This window comes from Suncus etruscus, chromosome 4, assembly GCF_024139225.1.
Source record: "Suncus etruscus isolate mSunEtr1 chromosome 4, mSunEtr1.pri.cur, whole genome shotgun sequence".
NCBI lineage: Eukaryota > Metazoa > Chordata > Mammalia > Eulipotyphla > Soricidae > Suncus > Suncus etruscus.
In genome coordinates this window covers 75,226,395-75,250,915 of record NC_064851.1, presented here as the reverse complement: position 1 = coordinate 75,250,915, position 24,521 = coordinate 75,226,395, and the positions used below count along the sequence as shown (strand labels likewise).

General features: G+C 36.3%; 1 pseudogene; it reads right to left on the bottom strand.

Moving 5' to 3' along the window:
- Positions 1-1,268: 1,268 nt before the first annotated feature.
- Positions 1,269-2,875, bottom strand: LOC126005883 (elongation factor 1-alpha 1-like; annotated as a pseudogene).
- Positions 2,876-24,521: the final 21,646 nt, after the last annotated feature.

Sequence of the window (24,521 nt, the reverse complement as noted above, 5' to 3'; positions counted from 1 at the left end):
GAAAAAGAGATGGGGGAGACAGGGGGAGAAAGAGAGAAAAGAAAAATTCCACAAAGGCAGAGAGGAGGTAGAGCATGGGCAGGGTGGAAAGGAAACTGTAGACATTGGTGTTGGGAAAATGTGCACCGGTGAAGTGTGTGTACATTGCATCACTTAAACTCAATCCTGAACAACTTTTAACTATGTATTTCACAATAATTCAATTAAATAACTTATTTATAAAAAATAAAAATAAGTGGACAAAGCTTTTAAATAGCATATCGCCAAATAAGATATACAAATATCAAATAAATGAAATTATGCTCAGTATCATTATTTATTAAATAACTATAAATAAGCCATAAAAATAGCTCTATACACACTAGAATAGCTAAAATTAAAGAAATAGAAACAAGTGCCAGGGAAGATGAAGAGAAATCCAAAAATAATTAAATTAAATGAAAATAGTACCACCATTTTTAATGAAAAATTTAGCATTTCTTTCAAAAACTAAACTGTATAGTTATCATATGATGCAACATCTTTTTCTCCTAGTTGTATGTCAAGGAAAATTAGAAACACACTCTCACAAAAACTTTAAATGTTCATAACAACATTTTTCATGATAGTGAAAAAGGGAGAAAGTACAATGGGCAGGATGTTTGCTTCACGTGTGGCTGACTCAGTCAGGTTCAATCTCCAAGAACCTGCAAGGTTCACTGATCACTGTTAGGAGTGATTCCTGAATGCAGAGCCCAGAGTAAGCCCTGAGCATTACTGAGTGTGATCCAAAAACAACAAAAGAAATGTCTATTAATTGATAAGTGCATAAGTTAATTATGTAAAATAATATTATTTAGCAATAAAGAAAAAATTGTGATGAATAAATCAGTAATTCATGACTGACAGATATATTCCACAATTCAGATGAACCTTGAAAATATCTAAAATGGATCAAACCAGCACAAATTGCTAATTATTGTTGACTCTACATCTCAGGTTTCTAAAATAGCTACAGAAAGTTGGTATGTAGTTGCCAGAGATAAGGAAAAGCGGAGATTGGATATGGCTGCTAATTGTTATATTTTTGTGGGTGATGAACATGTAAAAATGTGTATTAGACTCTATAAACTTCAGCTTATACTTTTTTTTTCATTAAACTTTGTTTTAATGGGACTCAAAATTCTGTGACAGATTTTTGATCAAGTTGTTTCCATTAAAAAGTATTGATTTTAAAAACTAATAACTTAAAATTGCCACGCACACACAAAAAACAAATGGTCCACAAAACATTTTCCTTTCCTTCTGAAGGTTTTTCGGTGCATTGTTATCATTAACCAGTCCTTTACTATTAAACTTAAATGGCCAATTGAGTCAAACAGTTCTGAGACCGTTCTTCCACCACTGATTAAGACTGGGATGGCAGGTACTGGGGATAATATTCATTTAGCCTTCTGAGCCTTCTGGGCTGACTTTGTAATCTTGCCAGCTCCAGCTGCCTTCTTGTCCACTGCTTTGATGACACCCACAGCAACAGTCTGTCTCATGTCACGAACAGCAAAACGACCCAGGGGAGGGTAGTCAGAGAAGCTCTCCACACACATGGGCTTGCCAGGCACCATATCAACAATGGCAGCATCACCAGACTTCAGGAATTTAGGGCCATCTTCCAGCTTTTTCCCAGAACGACGATCAATCTTCTCCTTCAGCTCAGTAAACTTGCAAACAATGTGGGCTGTGTGACAATCCAGCACAGGTGCATAGCCAGCACTGATTTGACCTGGATGGTTCAGGATAATCATCTGAGCAGTGTGAAGCCTGCTGCTTCCATTGGAGGGTCATTTTTGCTGTCACCAGCCACATTGCCACGACGAACATCCTTAACAGATACGTTCTTGACATTGAAACCCACGTTGTCCCCAGGAAGTGCTTCACTAAGAGCTTCATGGTGCATTTCAACAGACTTAACTTCAGTTGTAACGTTGACTGGAGCAAATGTGACCACCATGCCAGGTTTGAGAACACCAGTCTCAACTCGGCCCACAGGGACAGTACCAATACCTCCAATCTTGTACACATCCTGGAGGGGCAGGCGCAGGGGGTTGTCAGTTGGGCGAGTGGGTGGCAGGATGCAATCCAGGGCTTCAAGAAGTGTGGTTCCACTGGCACTGCCATCTTTACGGGTGACTTTCCATCCTTTGAACCATGGCATGTTAGCACTTGGCTCCAGCATATTGTCACCGTTCCAACCAGAAATTGGCACAAATGCTACGGTATCTGGGTTGTAGCCGATTTTCTTAATGTTGGTGCTAACTTCCTTAACAATTTTCTCATATCTCTCTGGCTGTAGGGTGGCTCAGTGGAATCCATTTTGTTAACACCAATAATAAGCTGCTTCACACCTAGTGTGTAAGCCAGAAGGGCATGCTCGCGGGTCTGCCCATTTTTGGAGATACCAGCCTCAAATTCACCGACTCCAGCAGCAACAATCAGGACAGCACAGTCAGCCTGAGAGGTGCCTGTAATCATGTTCTTGATGAAGTCTCTGTGTCCTGGGGCATCAATGATGGTCACATAATACTTGCTAGTCTCAAACTTCCACAGGGAGATATCAATGGTGATACCACGTTCATGCTCAGCTTTCAGCTTATCCAAGACCCAGGCATACTTGAAGGAGCCCTTTCCCATCTCGGTGGCCTCCTTCTTGAATTTCTCGATGATCCTCTTGTCAATGCCGCCACATTTGTAGATCAGATGGCCGGTGGTGGTGGACTTGCCCGAGTCAACGTGGCCGATGACGACGATGTTGATGTGGGTCTTTTCCTTTCCCATCTTGGCTGGATTAGTTTAAGCTGTGTGGCTTTCACGACACCTGTCCTGGCGGCAAACCCGTTGCAAAAAAGCAGCTTATACCTTTTAAAACCTTACTCAAGGGGCCAGAGGAATTGTTCAGAAGTTATTTTTTTTTAATCAAATTTCTCCCTTCCTTCCAGTTCTGAACAAAGGAGTATAAAAGAAAAACCTTTAAGTTATTAACTTGCTACTGTTGTTAACTTCTGGTCTTTGACCCTTCCAACATTGTATTTTTAAGTGTGAACCAGTGAAATTGTGGTTAGTCTCAGTGACAGTATACTTACCTTCCTCTCAAAAGTGATATGAAAAATCAATACCTAATGAGTAATCCTCATAGGAGAAAAAGTAAGTTACTTAGATAATGAAATAATCATTTAGGTCATACTGGTTACTCAGAATGAAGAACTCTTCATCAGAACATTACTACACTGTGTCAGAAAGAACACTTCATCATGAGGAGACCCTAATACTGTCTATAAGGTAAAGCTTCTTAGAATATCTATCTTGACTCAGTCCTGGCTCTACAGGTCTCTCTGAAAGTAAGTAAACAACTGAGTCAGAAATAATTGGCCATGAAGAGATTGCTTTCCTATTTTCTGATTCAAACCAATTAAAATGTATAAACTATGATTCAGTTGTCATTAGGATTGCTTTAATAAAAGAGGTCTACTCCACCCTTAATTTAAAAAAAGAACTTTAGATCATTGATCTCTTGTTCTCTCCCCGCCCCCCTTAATCTTTGTCAAGATGTATGAACATTAACCAGGTAAAACGTGGTTTAAAATTAAAATGCTGGCTAAAGTCATAACCAGAAAATAAGTTCAGTGTCTAAAACATTGCTTCCCTCCTATGGTACACAAAGTACTTTCTTTTTTACCTTACAAAAAAAAAAATGTCAATGGCTCAATTGCATCATTTTGGGAGTTTTGGACCTAGAGGTGTAGACTTAACAGTTTGGTTTTTTTCTTAGACATCAAGTTTTGCTCAGGCCCAAAGGATCTAGAAAGTCAATAGTGTGGCCACATGCAGTGGTGCTTAGGGCCATGAGTGCCTGGAATAGAAGTCAGGGCCTTGCTCATGCAAAACATATACTTTATTGCTTGAGCTAGCTCACAACCCTGAGACCTGCAGATGTTCTAGCAATATAATCTGAGTTATTATTGAAAACTTCCATATTCTCAGAATCAGAAATAGAAGACATTGATATTTTTTGTGAGCCATTTTTTTTTTAATTCTTAAAAGAAATCCTTGCTTAAATTTTTTTGGAAAGCCAGAATGCCAAAAGTTGTTAGAGAAAGGACTTGGATATTTTTTTGCAAAGGATTCAAATGGAGTTCAAACTAACAACAACATCAAAATGCCAGAAAAGTATCTTTGGTTCATTAAATGAGTAGATTGAGAAATAGCATAATAAAACCAAGATGATCGGGGCTCCTTTTCATAGTTATATTTATTGTTCATCGCTTTCTCTAGGTAGTGTATTTAGAAAGGTAAGCTCAGGTCATGGATGGATAGGGGAAGGGGTAAAGAAACTATAGAATTAGGGACAGGGGCTTAAAGAGCAGTAGCCCTCATCCCCATGTCAATCCCTAGCACCATTCCTGTGGCTCCCAAAGAGTAGGGGAGAATGAGGAGAAACAAAATTATTGAAAACAAAAGGTAATTTGGTAGTTATTGCTGAAAAAAATATCCCTTTCTAGGCCATATTCAGTTTTATTGAGTGCCATGTATACTTTCAAGGGTAACAGCAAAAAAATACCAAACATTTTTTCATAATACAAATTAAGGAAAAGAAAGTTTCCCCAAATCTCTTTTAAACTGGAGGATAGCTTTAAAGAACCTTGGGAAAGCATCTAGTCAGGCAATTTGGGTTTTCAAAGCTTCAGAAACCCTGAATAGAAGGAAACCAACAATTCCTAGAAGGAAAACTGTTAAGTAGGAAGCAGGGATTAGTCCATTTCAAAAGCAAATGAAAATGGATAGCATCAGTGACTTCTGTTTGACAAGGAGCTTGTCACTCCGATTGGGCTGAAGGGCAGGGTGGGAAAATGAGAGGGATAAAGCTTTGCAGAAAGACTTCAGAGGAAATTTGACACCTTTGAAACCACAGGTGTGGGGGTAAGTGAAACTGTTAAGTAAAAGTTGGTGTTTTCCAGAGTCTGACATTCTATAAACCTTTAGTTTGAAATTAGAAATTTGAGTGGGCTAGATAAAAAAAGTTGTGCCACAAGAGGACAGGAATTAAAAGGGTCAGAAGGTCCTGTTCTGTCTTTGAAGCCTCTATTTGGACTTTCCTTTTAAATTAACTCCTCAGTGCTCACTAAATTTCCAAGGACACAGACTAGCCTCTTTCCCTATTAACCTCAGCCTGTTTCAAATTCCAGAATGCAGTGAGTTTTCTAAGGTAGTGCTCAGTAGTCATATATTGAACACCTGTTATGACTAAGCCCAGCTTACTCTGTATAGGGGTTTCTAAAAGTGCTTTAATATATGTTCTTTTCCTCATAAAATTATAATAAAAAAAAGAGCGCATGATTAATTTAGCCTGAAGATGATTTTTTCTCCAACAGAACAGTAAAGAGTAAATGCCAAATAGAGAGTATAAATGTTATATGGGAATTCAGAGGTGGCAGCTATGGTAGGCAGAGATGAAGGTTAAATTCTTCCACATCCCCTCCCCCAAATTACTTCTTTAAAGCTGAGTAGATGTGCTTAGATAAAGGTGGGTGGGGATGAGAGAATGTAAAGAAAAGGGGAAAAAATGGAAGAGACTTTTCACAAGGGACAAAACGGCTCCTGAAACAATGGGACAGTGAGTCAAATTTAATAACCTACAGATGTACTTTCTGAGAAAGCCAATGGTGACATTTATATTAATTAGTGTTAATTCGACTCTTGAGGTTAAATATTTGGATTTGTGGACAAAATTGAGTCCAATATTTTAAAAAAAGATAGACTGGCCTGAAGCACATGTTAAAATTGACTTTGCCGAACCCTTGACTTTGGGGAACCCATCCTTGTATCTACCACTCATTAAAGCATGGAATCCAACAACTTTACCTTCTAATGCCTCAAACCTCTCATTTTTAACTGGGGATTTCATTAGCATTTAATTCATAGAGTAATTGTTGGAATTAAAATAGAAAAAGTACTTAAAGTTTTTGTTGTAGTACTTAGCAAGTCAACTTAACTCTGGTTTTATATTAATACAATCATAAATCATTTCAACAATAATAAAATCTTAGAGCCAAGTAAGATAATGAAAGTCTTAAAGTGGATATGAGCACAGAAGAGTTTATCTGTAAAGAGTGGATCTTCAAAACCTATTACTGTTTTCTGATCTTTAAGAAGGATCTTTTCTGATCTTTGACCTTCCCTCCAGGTTAAGGAGTCCTGTGTGTGACCACAAAGATCTCTTCCCTAAATTTGAGAGAGTAAAGGGGAAAGAGAGAGAGGGAGAGAGAAAAAGAGTGAAAGAGAGATAGGGAGAGAGGTTAGGGGACAGAGGAGGGAGAGAAAGAGGAAAGGAGAGATGAGAGTGGAGATAGATGATAGATGATAGATAGAGATAGAGAGATGGATGGATCTATGAATAGATGGATGGATTGGATAGATGAATAGTGATATTTCAAGAAGGGTCTTTCAAGAGTGCTTTTCTCCATTTCTATAATGCACTGAGTAGGTTTAATAACTGAATAACCTCCCTCTGTTTATAATTAATGCTAACCTTTTTATTTTTTGCTTTTTATTTGATCGGGGTAAGCAAGTCAAGGCCAGCAAGCTACTTTCTAGTAGACTGTGACAAGAAAGATCTCAGCATTAGCTTGACTTGTGGGTGTGATGTGGAGAGAATAGAGTCAAAAGGAAATATTCTTGTGGCTTTCTATATGACTGAAAGGTAGCAAGCCTGCTGTTTGCTGGAGCAGCTGATTAAAAAAAAGTGACAATCTGGCCATGAAATGTTAATAGGTCCCAGTGGAAGTGTGATGACCAAGGCTGAGTCATAAGATGAGAGGAAACCAGTCCCACCCATGTATTTTGTTCTTTAGTAGAGACCTTTAGTAAGCTCTTAGAAGACAGTGGCTTTCTACAGCAAAGAGCAACAGTAACTGTCGGCCACAGTAAATGGCTCTTCTCACTCTTGTGTCGGAATAAGCACCAATTATGAGAAGCCTGGGTTTGGCTTACTTTTGGTGTGGTTAATGTTGGTGGGAAGGTTTCTTCAAATCTATTAATATATTTGTTCTGAGATAGACTGTGAAGACTTTCAATTCCAACCATATAGTCTGGCTTATTCTGTAGGGGTTGCTCACAGAACCCTAGAAACCTGGGCAAGCTTCACAAGCCCCTCTCTGTCTTGGGGACTCTCTAAGGGGTCCTCAAATAGCTCTTTAAATAAAAAAGAACTTTGCACAATTCCTGGAGAGTGACCTAAGATTGGGGATGGGCACTTTACCAGGCACCGGGTATATGGAGAACTTCTGTTTCAATTCAGAGTAGTGACTTTAATCCAGGTATATTCCTGGAGATTACTGGCAATGGGAACTCTTCCAATTTTGAAAAAAAAAAATCCAGTGTTTATACAGTATTAAATATGCAATTTGGACCAATTCTACTATGAAAGAAATCAGGTTTTATAGGGACTGATAAAAGCTTTTACCCTCTTCAAGTCATTTCAAAGTTAATAAAATAGTACTCACTTTTCATGTTAGTACAGGCCTAATCTCATTGTTTTTGTCACTTGAATACTGGTTATTTATCTATTTATAGATAATATTGATCTAATTTAAAGATGTTCTCAGATCAGGCTTTTTCCATGACCAGTTCTCTTTCTCCCACAAATAAATGCTTCAATTAGTTTGATGAATGAAGCATTGTTCAAAATAAACAGACCTTTTGTCACTTTTCACTTAGGCACTTGGTTAAGAATCGGAATCAGGTATAGACTGAAACCTTAGTAATTCTTTTTCAGTTTGTTTGAGAAGCTCCCTTCTTGTCCTCTTGCAGCTTAGAGATAAATACCTGCTCTTTACAAAGGCCCTCTTTCTAATTGTCACCAGTAAGTGCATATGGTATAATGCTATTTCTAGGAATCCTTACACATCACTCTTCTTAGAAAACAGCAAAATCATTTCTCCTGGAGAAACACTAGAACACAATAACACGCTGTACTGCCTTCATTTTTTTTATTTCTTTTTTTACTATGAAAAGTTGTTTCATAAACTAAACTCCAGGGATATGCTCTCTATTCTCAAGTGGCCCTTAATTGATTGTTGTTTGCATGAATAAGCTACTCATTCTAGCAATGAAATTTGGTTATTAACAAGAAAATCCAACTAGTGTTCTGCTTTGCTATTTAAAGACATCACAGATCTCTATACACTTAAGAAAAATCTATATGAATCATGGGTTGGATTCCACAGCTTCAAAAATTAAAAGAAACAAGCCAAAACAAGAGATGTGTAATTTGTTTTTAAATCCTGTTTGCCAATCAGTATGCAAAAGCCAATAGAAAAGTCAGTAATTTTTAAGGTACTAGTCAGGTGCTTAACAAATTTTGTATCATACTGAGGGAGAGCTTCAAGGACTCCCATCACTCTCTAAGGCATAATTGAGTGCAGTTTTTATGATGTCTTTGCTTATAAATAAAACCTCAATACAAATTATTTCCCATATAGAGTTTGCTTTTGCACCCTCAGAAAAATATATTTAAAAAAATCATTCATTAGGGCAAAGGATTAGCATAGAGGTTAAAAAACATGCATTGCATGAAGCTGACCATGGTTCAATTCCTGATACCACACAATCCCTAAAGCATCGTTTTTTGTTTTTTTTTTTTGTTTTGTTTTGTTTTGTTTTTTTGTTGTTGTTTTTTTCCTAAAGCATTGTTGGGTGTAGCTCTTGTGATAAATCACTGGGCTGACCCAACTAATCCCCAGCACTTCAAGATCTAAGTAGAACTATTTCCTTGAACTACTGATGTGGTTGGCCAAGTATCAACTGGAATGGTCCAGAGCACTGCTTTGGAGAAATCTTCAAAAGAAGTTATCTACTTTAAAACTTCTTAATTTACTCATGATACATTTTCACTGAAGAAATCCAATATGAGCAATTGATACAAAAAGTACTTTGGATTTATTATATTGCTTTTAAGTAGTTTTTGTTATTGCATATCCAGAAGCTTTCATTCTTGCCAACATTTTCATGCTCCCCCACAAAATCAGGTGTGTTACTCCACAGCACAGATTACTTTGTTTTGCCTCATATTTTTGCATTTTTCTATAAAAACTAAGAGAAAAAAAAAAGAAAGTATGGGACCAGGGGCTAAGTGATCTCAGGTGCATTGGTAGAGAGAGAAAAAAAAAAACAGAATCTAAACTTAAAATTTGCCTGTTATACTGGCAGGCCAGGGGACAAAGAAGGGTGGTGGTATAGGATGCATACTGGGAACACTCGTGGAGGGAGGTCGACACTGGTGGTGGAAATGGCCCTGATTCATTGTATACTGAAATTCAACTATGATGGACTTTGTAAATCACTATGGTTTTAATAATAGAAAAAAGCTAGGATCTACATAATCTCTAGAATGGTCTTTCTTTACTTGATTCCATTCTGACACAACTATGCACTGAAGTTAGAAAAAAAAAGTTTAGCTTATGTTTTAAAATTCACTGTTCTTAGCTAGAGGAATAGATATACATGTCAGTGGAGAGAAAGTTCAAAGTCAAATGTAAGGATAGTCATTAAAATCCTACTTTGAATTTTTCATGTTTTCTTCCTATTAGTCAATATTTCTTTAAGGCATTGTCTCTCATTATTAAATTAATTTTTTATCAGCATTACATTTATTCTGCCCTCTGTGATTCTGTGTCCAAAAACACATTTATTTTTGTGGGCCACTAATTCCTTCTATGACTCTACCTAGAGTCATAGATACTACAGGGAGACTACAACTTTGGAGGAAAAGAACGTTTAATTCCTTCCAACTATCTCTAATTCTAGTTGTGTTGGTTGATTTTTTTTTCTTGCAGCACCATTTCTTCACATAAGCACTGGTACTTATTCTAGAAGTAGCAGTTGATACTGGCTTGCAGTTAAAAAATAATTATATATTCCCTTTTTACTTCCCTTCATTGTTGTTGTGATACACACGGCTGTGTTACTTACATATTTAGGTTTAGGTTCTGCGTGGGTTGTGGCAAGCATGGAGCTCACTGATTAGGGCTCACTGACCCCAATGTTAATATCTTTATGAGTAAAGAAATATTGACCATTGGTGAGAGACCTCCTTTAGTTGTGGTGCTTACAGGAGCTGCTAGGGTGTGTACTCTGAGATGGGATACAAATTATGGTGCGATACTCACAGGAGGATCACTATGGTACTCACATGAGTCATCAGAGGTTACATTTCCTAGTTCTGGCACTCATGCATCATTTTTATTTCAATGTTCACTGGAGATTCATACCCTTTTTTTGTGTGTGTATGGTTCTTGCACACATGGCTACAGTGTAACTGAAAACTACTTTTGGCATCAGGGATCATAGACAGCAGAGTTGCCAAAATTACATGTGGAGCACAAGACCCAAGGGGATTTGAACCCTTAAACATATGCCTGAGAGAGCCATCATGCTAATCCTCTGGCCCCCTATCCTTCAATTTTTCCCAAATTTGTACTGCTAACTCAGAGTTCTTTTGAGAGGTACTCTGTCAGTTGACAGCATCCACTTCTTAAAAGTGAAGTCAATCCTATAGTTTCTGACACTGGCATTAAATACAATAATTCTGATTAACTGCCTAGGATCTGAATCTTCCTTCTACAAGGCCCATCCTTCAAAGTCCCAAGATCCAGTATGATCAAACAATAGATCTCTCCTCATATATCTAGTTCTCAGATTTATTGGAGTACTTTATCTAAGATTATGGTTTTAGAACTTTTCATTTCGTCCTTTACCTTTCATTTTTCAGTTCTAAGTGTAGCAATTATAGTATGTTACCATGATATCTGTGTGCACATTACCCTAGTGTGCACATTAACGTAGTAATTTAGTACTAACAAGGACTTCTGTGCATCCTTTGCATTGAATCTCTTCTTTAGTGTCATTTGTCTCTTTACTAGACTGAACTAATAAAATAGAAGTTCTTTTTTTATCACACAGCTGACTCACATGACTATTGATGGACTGGACTTTGCAAAATACATTGTAGCCAAGCGAAAGGGGAGCTCTTTGGGAGGGACTATTTTATTACTCATTATCCTCAACCATAACAGACTATGCGTTTTTCTTACCTTAAGAAGAAGCTCAAAGACATGAAATAACTACTTGCTAGCCTTTGCATAAGATGAAGTGAAGACATTATTTTCATTTTAAATGAATAATAATGATTTATGGAGGCATCCTTTTTCTCATTTTATATTTTGATGGAAAAGTAAAATGTCACTGAGATTTTCACATTAGGTACCAGTTGTTATAGAAATAAGAGATCAGAAAGATTATTAGCATTAAGCAAAGGAAAAAGGTTGATGGGTTTAAGTGACACAATTGAGTTCTCAATGTTAGAAACCTCTTTTATAAGCTGGGACACCAAAAGGCTTGGCAAATATCCATGCCCGTTAGCCATCTGCATCAGTACTGACTGAGTGTATATACTGAAAGGTTTAATGAAACATAGAGATGTGATCACTGCATGGGAAAAAAATTTGTGTTGTACCCAGCACACTCTTTTCCATAAAGAAAGCATCATTGGGAAATGCAAACATGTGGAAACAGGCCACAAAAAATGCTGCAAATTGGTGCTTATTACCCTCTCATCCATGCAGGAAAGTTTTAAAATGTAATAAAGCTTTAGGTTCTTAAAGTCGTTAGGTACATTAAGTTCACTGTTTTTAGAGTAAAATATATAGTGCTGGATAATCAGCCAATGTGAATATAAACATTAAATTTAATTTTAAATACCTTTCAATTGAAAAGGTATTTTAAATCATGCTATCACTTGTTCCCAGGTTTTTGCTGCAGGTTACCACCCCAAACCACCTAATTAAAATAAATGAAAACAAAAAGGATTATCCAAGTGAAATGTCACTAATGCTATTATAAAGAATGTTTTTGGCACCATTAAATAAAGCTCCAATTCTAAGTTGTAAAGGTAACCCATGGAAATTCAGATGACACCTCAACTCATTAGTTCGTCTGTTCCATATTTGTGTTTGTACTTGGAATAAATGATAATGTAGTTCAGTACATTCACAGCATCATAAGGGTCATTGTTTTCTCTAATGAACAATGATGCAATTCTATGATTCCATTATCCTTGTTTGTCAGGTATCCTGTTTGTTGTAATTTCTGAGCATAATGGATAATCCTGTAATTTAATATAGGAATACCCATATAAAAAGTCAAATCTTTGTAACTTCAAAAAATACCTTTTCCCTATTTGATTTCTAGTTTTCTAATATTTATCAGATGATTTTCTTTTGCTAACCACCTGAACTATGAACTGTTTTCATAGTTTTCCTCATGTTTTTTAACTATAACCACTCACTTAAGTATACTGACTGTAAGGAGAATTAGACAGAGACATACAGACAAGCACACAGAGATACACACAGAGAGTACAGATACACAAAAGTAAATGCGAAATATCAGAAAGGATCAATGAGTCAGAATAAAAGAACTATGTCTTGACTTCTTGACTCTTCAGGGACTCCAAATACAATATGTATTTTTACAAAATAATGTGAAGTGCTCAGTAGATGCAGTTTACAAGTTTGTTATAACCACAATGTGCTCTGGCATGGTACAAAATTGTATCCCCTCAACTTTCCATTCAGCCATTCTTCAGCCAGATGTACAGGAAACTGAGAATCAAAGCAACCAATGTGGTTACATGTAAACAGCACATCTGACACTGGGGGAGCCTCAACTTTTTAAGTATGAGACTCACCACCAGGGTGACAGAGACCCTAAGGAGTGAACAAAAACATGTTTCATAGAACTCCAAACATATGCTGAAGCCATGTTAGAAGAAAGTTCGTTGTATAGCAGAAAACTCCATTTAGTTTTAATAGCAGTTTGGAAAGCAATACTTAATTTTATGAGTCTTTCAGTTTTTGAAAAAAATAACCACATGATAGTGTTTTTGCTTCTCTAGGACTGAGATTTAGCATTTTCTCCATTTGATGAGACTCTATTGGTTGCTCTTTAAATCATAGTTACCATCATTATCCGTTGGAACATTGAGTAGAATAAAGTCAATAATGAAGAAATTCAGGTGCAAGAGAGAAATTGTGGAGTAAAAATTATTTCTTTAGTTAGCATTTTACTAGTTGTATGCTATTAGGCAAATTACATTCATCTTTGAAGTTTAGTATTTTCATCTTCAATTGAGTTGAAAGTATCTAACTCAGAGAATTTCTGAGGTGATTGACATGAGATAATATTTTTAATATATTAGACTCAGTGCTAGCATATTCTAGGTTCTTAGCGAATACTAATTTCTTATTCACTTCCTTTTCTTCATTATGCTTCCTGATATCTTTTTTTTTTTTTTTTTTTTGGTTTTTGGCCATACCCGGTGACGCTCAGGGGTTACTCCTGGCTATGCGCTCAGAAGTCGCTCCTGGCTTGGGGAACCATATGGGACGCCGGGGGATTGAACCGCAGCAAGGTGCAGCAAGGCAGGCACCTTACCTCTAGCGCCACCGCCCGGCCCCACTTTCAGATATCTTATGTGTTTGAAACTCTTTGGCCTGAAAATGGAAGACCCATAAAACATATATATGTGTGTGTGTGTGTGTGTGTGTGTGTGTGTGTGTGTGTGTGTGTGTGTGTGTGTGTGTGTGTGTGTGTGTGTGTTTTAGTTTATAATTACCTTGTTTGGTCAGATTAACTCACATTATTGTGGAAATAGTTTGGGAAAATGTTGTATTTGAACAAATTTAAGAAAGATTATAAAGATCAAACATTAATCACAATTAGTAATAATGTATTGAATATTTGAAAGTTGCTAAGAGATTAGTTCTTTAAAATTCTAATAAACATAGTAAAGCTTCATGTAAATATAAAATTACTGTTATACTTTTGACACTAATATAAAATCATATGTCAATTATATCTGTTTAAAACATAGTTCATTTTATATCTGAAGAATGTAGTTGAATGCTTCCATTAGATCAGGAAAAGAACTTAAAGATGATGTTCCACAGAAAAAGAAAAGAACGATGCAATTCTGAGTCCAGAGCAATGGTACAGTAGGTAGAATGTTTGCCTTGCATGTGACTGACCCTGGTTCAATCTCCATCATCCTATATTGTCCCCCAACTACTGTAAATAGTGATTCCTGACTACAAAGCCAGGAATAACCTCTGAGCACCACCAAAAACAAAACAAAACAAAACAAAAAAGAAAGACAACCAATAAAGAATTGTGTAATTCTGAAACAAATTTGCCAAAAATAAATGCACATAGATTCAAATCCAAACTAAGTCTGTACATTCCTAGGAGCATCCTGAAAATATTTGTGTTTCCAAGGACTGAGAAAGGCTTGTCCTTTGTGACGTCAGGCCGGAGGCATCTGCCCCTGCTGTGTGATTACCAATTGGGAGAGACTGTATGTGTCGCCTGTGCGTGTTTCTCTACTATCCCCTCTCCTGAGTGGGCCGAAAAGGGCCCAGCAAACTCGCTCTCCTAGAGGCTCCAAAAGAGCACGGCTACTCCGCTGCCGTGCGCTCTTTCTAACGAATGAACCCCACCATAACACTCAGGAAAAAAAAAAATCACACTACAAGTGTGACAATGGGGAAACCTTGCAGGCAAACACCATGCACAGAGAATGAAGATGATAGCTCTGATGACACAAAAAATACCAACCATCTGATTAATCTCTCAGATAAGGAGTTTAGAATAAAATATGGAGGATCCTCATGGAAGTTAAGAAAATATAGCGCTTGTTTAATAGAACACAAAGACAGAAATCAAGGACTTTTGAAGTAATGCAACTCTGATTTTATATAGTAATTCATAGAGTAATGGAAAGTCCTGGATTTTCTCAGGATTTCCCTGAATTATATTTTATCAGTTCCAAAAAATGTTTTGTACTCCAAAGTAATACATCTTGAATAAAAATGGTTTTATAGGTTTAATTGTCATTAATCAAGAGTCTATACTGGCATCCAGTATTCTACTATTGTTATCAGTACACCCAATACTTCTTATAAACACATATTTTCAAGATGCTTACCTTTTAATATTACTCAAGTACCATAAGAAACACTGGGTACATCTACATCAATGAGTAATTTTATATTTTTCATAATCTATGCTTTGTGCAATTATAATTTTAATAATTGATTAATTAATTTTCTTTAAATTATACATATGTTTATACTTATGAGCTCTCTATCAATTGATTTATTTTTTTGTCTCTGAGTACATTTAGTTACATACACATTTAGTTATCATAGCTTTATATCTTATTATCCGATAACAAATGCTTTCCTCTCCTTCAGCTTTACTCATATTTGTTAGAAACTTCTTGGCCATACTTTCCAATTTGAATATAATCTATTCTTTACCAGAATATCAAGTGACTTACTTTTATTTACATTTTAAAAAATAAGAATGTCAGAGTCTTAGAAAATTTTTTTACCAGTCTAACCTGTAAAAGGATCTTAGGTTTAACTGTACACCTGTATTTGATTTTTCATATGTTTATACATGTTATGGATGGGTAGTAAGATATGCTTGTCTTTGGTGACAAGTATTATGAAATAAAATTCCCTTCTAATTCAGAGCAGACTATTAACATGATGGTACAATCAAGACATTCATGAAAACTTAATGACAAAAACATTCCAAGAAATGCAGAGGGCCATTTCCCTCATCTTTCATTGCACACCCATTAAAAACTCCTTTTGGCACGAGCTAAGGAGAATAGAATGATTAGTTGGTTTGTACCAATATATAAAGGATCTTTTCCCCTTTAAATTAATACCAACTATACTATTAAATACATATGAAATTAATGGCATCTATAGTCACTGTTATGATCATATATTTGTACAAAAACCTTCATATTAATATGGAAGTGTTTATGTTTAACAAGCACATGTTGGTTGTTTTTCAACATCTTTTCAATGATTCACAATTGGGAGAACCTTAAAGTTTCTAACATATCAATGATAATACAGGAAAGGAACTATAAGTGTGCTGAGCTGTGCCTAAAATCAGATCTTCTAAACTCCCTGCTGTTTGCATGTCAATATTTCTGAGTTTTACTTATTGTGTTTGATGGGACTCTTTAAGAAGAGATCTACCTATCTGTCAATTTCTCAACAAAATCTTCAAGTCTCAATATAAATAAATGGGCTTGGATGGACTACAGATGTTGTCTAAAAGTCTACAGATGCAGTTTGAATGTACATATGATGTTAATCAAAGCACATATAAATATGTTCTTCCTTTATCATCATGGGTACAATGCTAGCTAGGAAACAGATTTTTGTAGAACAGATATAGGTGTTCCTAATTGGAGTAGTCCCTTAAACTTTAGTTGATTCAGTAACCAACTTGCCTGCCCCAGATCTCCAGGGTCTTTAACTACTCCACTACTAATTATGAAGTTTATTTCTTGCAATGAAATGATATAGAGAAATGAGACCCCTGTAGTTCTTGAGCTCGGTTTTAAAGAGAAAGGGATTAGGAATAATATAATGGCAGCATAGAATATCTACTCAACAACTCAAGTAATATCCCAGCCCTCATTTTTATATTATTTTCCCTTACGATATTTCCTTTTTATTATCCAAGGGGCTCTTCAGAGTAGGTCTCACATAGAAACATCTAGGAATTCTCATAGATTCTTTGTTCATTATATTCTTGCTACATGAGTTCTGAAGGCCCCAGTTTCTAAGATATCTCTCTACCTTTTCTCTTCCCACCCCCGCGCCCTCTCTGTTGAACAGTTAAAACTCTCTATGGAACAGAGTTAAAACTTTAGGCCCCAAATATTAAGTACACATTATCTGACAGTTCTTTTTTTTTTTTGATTTTTGGGCCACACCTGGTGATGCTCAAAGGTTACTCCTGGCTATGTACTCAGAAATCGCTCCTGGCTTGGAGGACCAAACTCCTGGCTGCAATCTGTCCTAAGTTAGCGCGTGCAAGGCAGACACCCTACCACTTGTGCTACAGTTCCAGCTTCTGTTTCATTCTTTATTTTGTTTGTTTTGTTTTGTTTTGTTTGGGAGCCACACTCAATGGCACTCAGGGGTTAGTTACTCTTGGCTCTGAGCTCAGAAATCGTTCCTGGCAAGCTCAGGGGACCATGTGGGATGCCAGGGATCAAACTCGGGTTCATCCTGGGTCAGCTGTATGCAAGGCAAAAGCCCTACCGCTATGCTACTACTCCAGTCCCATGGTGTTTCATTCTTGAAGATACCTTTAGTCATGGAGAGTTATGCCTATGCTATATATATATACCTTATGTTTTCAGATTTTATATCAATGTCTTTATTCCGTTTTGACTTGACCTTTATGTATAGTATCAGGAAGAGGTCTGTGTTCAGTTTCTTGCACATAGCTGACTAGATTTTCCAGTTCTACTTGAAGAGGATTTCCTTGTTCCACTTTAATTCTTTGCTGCTTTATCAAAATTCCATGGTTATAAGAGTCTGTCTTTATTCCAATACCATGCCATTTTAATTACTATAATTTTGTAGTATTGTTTGAAGATGAGAAAGGTGATGCTACCTCCCATCTTCTTTTTCCCAAGGACTGCTTTAACTATTCTTGGAGATTTATTGCTCAATATGAATTTCCCTTTTTGATCTTGCAGCTTTTACAGTATTATATCACTATCATTGGTTTTTATCATTGTGACTAGGATGTGCCTTGAGGTGTTTTTATGTGGCTCTCTTTGAGCTGGCAACCAGGCAACCAGGATGTGGGCTTTTCAACTCACAACTGTGAGCTTTTCAGGATGTTCATCTGTGGGCTTTTCAGGATGTCCACTTTTCAACTCTGGGAACTCAGCAATGATATCTTTGGCTATTGCTTTTTCATAAGAGTTTTCTTCCCTTTCTTCCAGGTTCTTAGGAACCTCAGTGATTCTTATGTTGTTTCTGTTGAATTTATCTCAAAGTTATATTGTTATCTGTTCATTTATATTGAGAATTTTTCTTCATTTTCTGTTCGTTTATTTTAGTGGGTTTTTTTTCCATCTTCTGTGATGCCTTGAGGTTCTCTGCACTTTATCTTTGAGCTCACTGAATCTGTTCTTGGCAGCTGTTACCTGCTGGTGAGGTATTCCATTGTATTTTCATTTCACTTACCCCATTTTTCAGTTGTGATATTTTCTCTCTCTTTTTTTCTCTTTTATGCTCTCAGATCCATTGTGTTTTATTGGCAGTTTAATTGTTTCTTTGAGCTTGTTGAACATCCTAAGCATATCCACTCTGAACTCCTATTTCATAGAGGTTATCTAAGAGATTAGTACTGATTGGGTCAGCAGGATTCACCCATAAAACATGGTGGGATTTTATGCTGCTTTATCATGTTTTCTTGTAATCACATTTCCTTTTTCTTATGTCACTGTCAGTCTTCTCCACTTCCAGGGAGGTCTCAGGAGAGTTTAATGTTTAGTCATGGTGAGATATTATCTTGTGGCTTTGTAACTTTTGGCTTGCTTGGCCTCTGACCTGTGTGGATGGGTAGGCTGCAATCCCCTTTGTTGCTGGGGCCACTCTTGCAGGTCTGCAACCCTTGCTTGTACTCAACATTGATCTGAGTTCACTGTAAGCCCTTCATTGTTGTTGGGGCTGCTTTCACAGGTGTAGAAGTTCATTCTTTTGTACTGATCTCAGAGCTATGACAAGGGTCTTAGTTTGGGGATCTGTGCCACAGGGTGTGGCCTCTTAGTGGGTGGTACCAATTTTGCTTTTCTGTGCTGATCATTGACTACCACATGGTCTCCATATTTCAGTTTATTAAAATGTCTTTTTAGAGGTTTGTTTGTTTGTTTGTTTAGTTTTTGGTTTTTGGGGCCACACCCATTTGATGCTCAGGGGTTATTCCTGGCTAAACACTCAGAAATTGCCCCTGGCTTGGGGGGACCATATGGGACGCCGGGGGATCGAACTGCGGTCCTTCCTTGGCTAGCACTTACAAGGCAGACACCTTACCTCTAGCGCCACCTCACCGGCCCCTAGAGTTTGTTTATTTAAATGAATTTATTAGTAAAAGAACCACACATTGCATTTGGTTATTGACTCTTATAAATCCCATTCAAACTGTAATATTATTCTCCTATTACTTAGGTTATCATTTTTTTTGTTGAAGAAATAAGGTCCTCCTAGCAGTGTAGTTTAACTTGTTTCTTTACTTCTGATTTCCTGTAAATGGCCATTTATATCTTGAGGTTTGATTGAGCCAGACTTAACTTTTTTTTTTTTTTGGATGGAAGAGAGATAAAGGTGAATGTTGTGTGTGTACTATTGCTCCACATCAATAGGTACTTAATATATGATTGTTATCTTTAAATGGTACTCAAACTAGCCAGGTTTTAATGCATTTTGGTAATATCCTGAGTCCTCTGTTATCAAAATTCTAATAGAATGGAGTAGTTTACTTAAAGTATTTTTAGGACTATTTAATTTGTGTTTATTTCATAGTTATGCACTTAGAAGGCAATAAAAATTATTCTCACTCCCACACTTCAAATTATAAGCAAATACAGTATTTGTACTTTTAAAAATTATTTTATTACATTTCAATTTTTTATTAAGACATTGATTTACAAAGTTATTCATAGTTGAATTTTAGGCATACTATGTTCCAGTACTGATTCCATCACTACTGTCAACTTTTCCTCCATCTGTGTCCCCAGGTTTCTTCTTGCTACCCACCCTTAATGTGCCTTCTTGATAGGCATATTTTTAACTTTAGTTTTTGTGGTGGGCTTTACTTTTGAAATATATACAGCATACATATACTATGTATACAGGCTTGAATCCTGACATTTATTTCAGTTAATATGAATTAATAACAGTGTTTAGATGCCTGTATGCAACACAATAAATAGGAAGAAAAAAGTCTCCTTGACAATGACCTTATGATCATGAGGTTTCCAGTTTCCTGATAAAATATTAATCACTTTATTCACTCTGTAGACTTCCAAAACAACATAAACTATATACCCTCCTTAGGAAATAGTACCATATCTATCTTAGGTCTCGCATGAACCTACCTTAGCCCAATCCCCAGCACCATATACAAGCACTTTCAGACATGATCTCAGAGCACAGAACCAAGAATAAGCCTGAGAGTTACTGTGTGTAGCCCCCAAACAAAATAAAATAAAAAATATGCACCATTCTTTACGTGTATTCTATCTCAGTCTGACCCCTACCACCACATATGCTCCTGAGCACAGCCAGGAGTAATCTCTAAGCACTACTGGATGTGACCCACCTACTTCCACCTTGTACACTTTTAGTATCTTTGTAATGAGTGCTAAAGTTTACAATCAAGGTTTTAAATTAATGATTCTGAAAATCGTATATATTGAGTTACTCAAGATTATTTTAAGATTTGTCCTTAAATCAAGTCCCCCATCTAAGCACCCATATACCCATACTCTATGTTTGATTCTATGTTTGAAGCACAAGAGTGAACTCTCTTGAAGAATTGTATTTATCTAACTCCTTTTAATTGAACTTTTAGTCTTAATACTTAAAATATATGAGTAAAAAAATGCCATGTAAGAACGGCTTCTGATGTATTTTAAAATGTTGTTAGGAACACTTTATACATTTTTCTCAACACACCCAATGTAAAAATAGATTTGAAAACTTTCTTTTTGGCTTGAAAATTAAGATAACAAAAATCATTGTTATTTTGCTTTGGAAATAATGACTTTCTTTTTTGCACTAAGTCAAATATGTTAGCTTAAACTACTATAATAAAGATTTCTGAAAACACAGTGACTTAAATGAATAGTACATTTTGTGTACTTATCATTGATTGATAAGTGATACAGAGTTGGTATCAGGAGCTGCCATCCTCAAAACACAGCTATTTCCTTTGAGTTCAAAGTAACTTCTCCTAGGAACAATGGATTTGAAACCCAAATGTCTTTGAATAGGCAAGTGATAAGGACAGTGCTTACACTACTTCCACTCACTTCTAACTGGCCAGAAATTTTTTTCATAGCCACAAGAATAACTGAAAAGATCTTAAGAATTAAAGTGGAAAAGGTACATCCATATTGGCAAATAGGCATGCCTCTATTAAACTTTGCTCTTTTGGACATTAAAATATTCACAATATTCTTTTCCCCCATTCTCATTAGGCTTAAAATTTGAGTTTCTGCATTAAGTAAAATATTCTCAATCAAGTCTAGATCTAACTTCTGTAATCTGGTAAACTAGAAACTAAAAGACAAGTTATCTTCACCCCCAGCTTCCACCCAAAATACCACAATAAACAAAGCTTCATGACCATTTTATTGTGGATAACCACAATAAAGGCTCCTATTTAGAAAAATGAAAAATGGTTAACATACAACAGCCACTACAAGTCCATAACAACTGTCAAATACTACTATACAGAAATTATAAATTCCATACCCTGAAAATACACTGGCCCCTAGGTTAGATTGGGATGCTGTGTATTGTTTTCCTTAGCCCTTTGGGAATTTTTTTCATAGGATTCTTTTTTTTTTTTAAACCATTGTCTGTCCTAGGTTAGCGCATAGCAAGGCAAATGCCCTACTGCTTGCACTACCACTCCAGCCCTCTTTCACAGTAATATTTAAGGTACATGATGACAATGAATCAAGGCCATTCCCACCACCATTGTTGTCCTCCCTCCACCCATTTTCAGCATGCATCCCATATCTCCCTCATTTGTTCCCTAGACTGCTAATGTAACTGCTCTCCTCTGTGTATAGTTTGTTGTAAAGATTGGGTATCGATCCTATTGTTGTTGACTTTGGGTTTGGTGTGTGAGTTTGATCATTTTTTTTATTTCCACTCAATGTTCATATGACTGCTTTCGTTCTCATGCTTTCACCATCTCATAAAAGATGGTGGTTGATTTTAGTAACTGGGTGCTTTTTAAAATTTTTTTCTTTATTTAAACATCTTGATTACAAATGTGATTGTGATTAGGTTTCAGTCATGTAAAGAACACCCCCCTTCACCAGTGCAACATTCCCACCACCAATGTCCCAAATCTCCCTCCATCCAACCCCACCCCTACCTGTACTCTAGACAGGCTTTTCAGTTTTCTCATTAATTCATATGATTATGGTAGTTCTCAGTGTAGTTATTTCTATAACTGCACTCACCACTCTTTGTGGTGAGCTTCATGAAGTGTGCTGGAAGTTCCAGCCCTCCTCTCGTCTTGAGGATTGTTGCAAAAATGACTTTTATTTTTCTTAAAACCCATAGATGAGTGAGACTATTCTGCATCTCTCTCTATCCCTCTGACTTATTTCACTCAACATGATAGATTCCATATACATCCATGTATAGGAAAATTTCATGATTTCATCTCTCCTGATGGCTGCATAATATTCCATTGTGTATATGTACCACAGTTTCTTTAGCCATTCGTCTGTTTTCAGAAACACATAAAGTATGTGTAATTCATTGCCTAGTATTGAAGTTTTAGGGGCCTGGGAAATACTTGAAGGCTCAAATTGCCATAGGTTTTTGTTGGCCAGACTTGTGGTTTCTTTGGCAATACAATTCCCCTAAACCTAATAGACTTATACTATGCATGCTTCCTGCCAGTTCCAGACGCCAGTGACCACTGCCAATGATTTTTTTTATCCATAGCTAAAGCAATGTTCTGGTCTGTTCTCTGTGCCCAGCATACCTTTATCTTCTATGACTGTAGACTCTTTAGAGGCCATCTGAAACAATAGGCTTAAGTAAGAAAGTAATACCCCCAATTTTTTACTTTGGGTGTTTTCCTATTGTCTGTTAGAGAACACTCAGTATTAGGCTCAGGGGAAGACTTAAGGAAGTTTCATCTCTCAATGCCTTTGAGAAATTAATCTATGAATTTAAGATATTTATTCAATTCAGATGTGGGCTGCAGATAAAAGAAAACTTTCCTGAGATGTAAATAAAGGTCTTCTTCCAAACTGACTAGTTATCAACTGAGTTAAACTCTCTTATGATTCTTTGCTAATAATGTCAATTGCCATCATATAATACTGGTGATAACTTTATCAAATGTTTATCACAATATGGTAAGAATCATGTGCTCTAGAGATAACAGTACCTGAAGCCTAACTATTAAGATATACCATCTCTTAGAGAATTTCTATTTTTATACTACTAGTTGCTAACTTTGGTGTTAATTATGTGCATTCAACCTGAATTCCAAATATCTACCTCCATTCTTGCTATCTCATTTTCACAGCACATATCCATTTCTCATTGACCAGAAATCAATCATATAGTGGTTGTGCTATGGTATATATGAAGGGAAAAATGGAGGAGCACCTAGTAAAGACAATTGGTCATTTTAAATTTCACTAACATAAACATAGTCAATCAGATAGATAATAGAAATGACTAAGAGGCAAAAATAAGAACACTTTAAAAGGGGAATACAGGTAGGTAACTCTCTCTTGAACAAACCTTCTCCACAAAATTGGACTTTTTGATCCCTTCACCTATGCCTAGATTTAAAAAAAAATGAATGGAGCAGTTCCCATTTTGTGGCCTGGGAACAAAGAAAAACTAAGGGGAAAACACAAGACAACTTTTTGACCCAAAATGATGAAAACCCAGGTGATTAGCAAGAAAAGCAACAGGTAGCTGAAGAACAAGAAAAATAGCTAAAGGAATAAAGAGCAGCAAGCACAGACAAAGAAACAATGAGAGATGTACTAGAGAGTATCAGCAAGAAACTAGTGTGGCTTTCAAACATGGGACCAAAACTCCCCCCATAAAGCTGTTAAACACTTTATTATCATGAGCACTGAGAGTTGTTCATGCCAATTTTACATACAAAATTCAAGCACACAGCCAGGACCTAATTAGTTTTGTGGTATTAGCTATCTGTAAATAAAAATGTGAAATATAATTTTTAAGTAAAATAGTTTTATTTACAAAAATATGAGAAGGGAGGAAAGGAGAGGATAGATTATGGAAGGGTAGGAGAAGGGGATGTTTAAGAGAGAAGACAGACTTGTTCAGAGAAGTGAAAACTGAGAGTACACATCTAAGGCTGAGATGTGAGTGACACCATCCCCCTGCCCATGCCCTCCAGATGGAGAATACTTCATGAAAAACAATTTTTAGAAAGAAGTGGTTGGTGATCAGATGTAATTCCCATTATAGAACTGAATTATCTTGCTTCATTTTTCTCAGGCAATCAGAAAGGTCAACTCAAAAACAAAATATGATATATGTGAAATATATGTATATATGTAAATATATAAAGAGCTGAATTACATATTCCCTAATAGTCTTTAGTTTAATATGTATCACATAGTGAACTAAAAATACACTTGGAGAAATAATTATCAGCCAGTCCTTCAATAATGGAAATGACTAAACATTTGTGTTTCATTATTATAGCTGTTAAAGAATAAGGCTAAAGAAATGTGATACAGGACCAGTGCCTTAATTCCAGGCAGAGTGAATAGCTTTATAGGGTGAGTAGAGGACATT